Consider the following 805-nt stretch of genomic DNA (forward strand, 5'->3'; position numbering starts at 1 on the left):
CATGACGAGCCCCCGCCGTGAACGCCCCGGCTGCGGGGACACACCTGCCACCTGCACCCCGGGTGGAGCTGGGGCCCCGCTTCCCGCTGGCTGAGTGGAAGGAGAGGCTGGCTGTGCCAACGGGAGACATTGGGGGACCTACGGAGCCCAAAGCAAGCTTATTAGGAAAAGGCTCCCCCTCCCCAGCAAAAAGCTGGGCTTAAAAGCAAAGTGCAATGATTTTCTAGAGAAAAATGAAATCCTCCAATGAGGCACCAGCCGGGAGGCGTGACGGGCACTCTGCTTCCCTCGGGCCTGGCAGGGCCGTCCCCTTTCCACGTCCCTTCTGCAGGCTCCGCTGGTGGCCCCAGGCTCCTGGACACACAGTGAGGGCATCCTCACGGGGCAGCAGGCGAGCTCATCCACCTGGGGATCACCCACGACACCCCAACAGGGGGCCCCTTCGCTCCTAGGCTTTCTGCACCTTGGCAGGCTCGGAAGCCTTGACAGTCACAGTGATAAAGGAACAGAAACCTTTCAGTGAGTGCGTGGTGGATGGAAGGTCAGTGCCAGAACTTTCTAGAAAGCAAGAAAGCGGCATCTGAACACATTTCAAATGCTTTACAATCTTGCACTCATGTTCACTTAAACAAATAGTAACAGTAAAAAGTAAAGTGTTTGTAGAACAGATACGTAGGTGTCATGTACGCATGTTTTATCTACATGTGTGTGTATATATATATGTGTGTGGAGAGAGAGGTGTGTATCATCGAATCTATCCTATCTCAAAGCTTGTATCTATGTATCATCTGTCTTTTACATTTAT

Source organism: Pteropus medius, unplaced genomic scaffold, assembly GCF_902729225.1.
Source record: "Pteropus medius unplaced genomic scaffold, Ma_sr-lr_union100, whole genome shotgun sequence".
Classification (NCBI taxonomy): Eukaryota; Metazoa; Chordata; class Mammalia; order Chiroptera; family Pteropodidae; genus Pteropus; species Pteropus medius.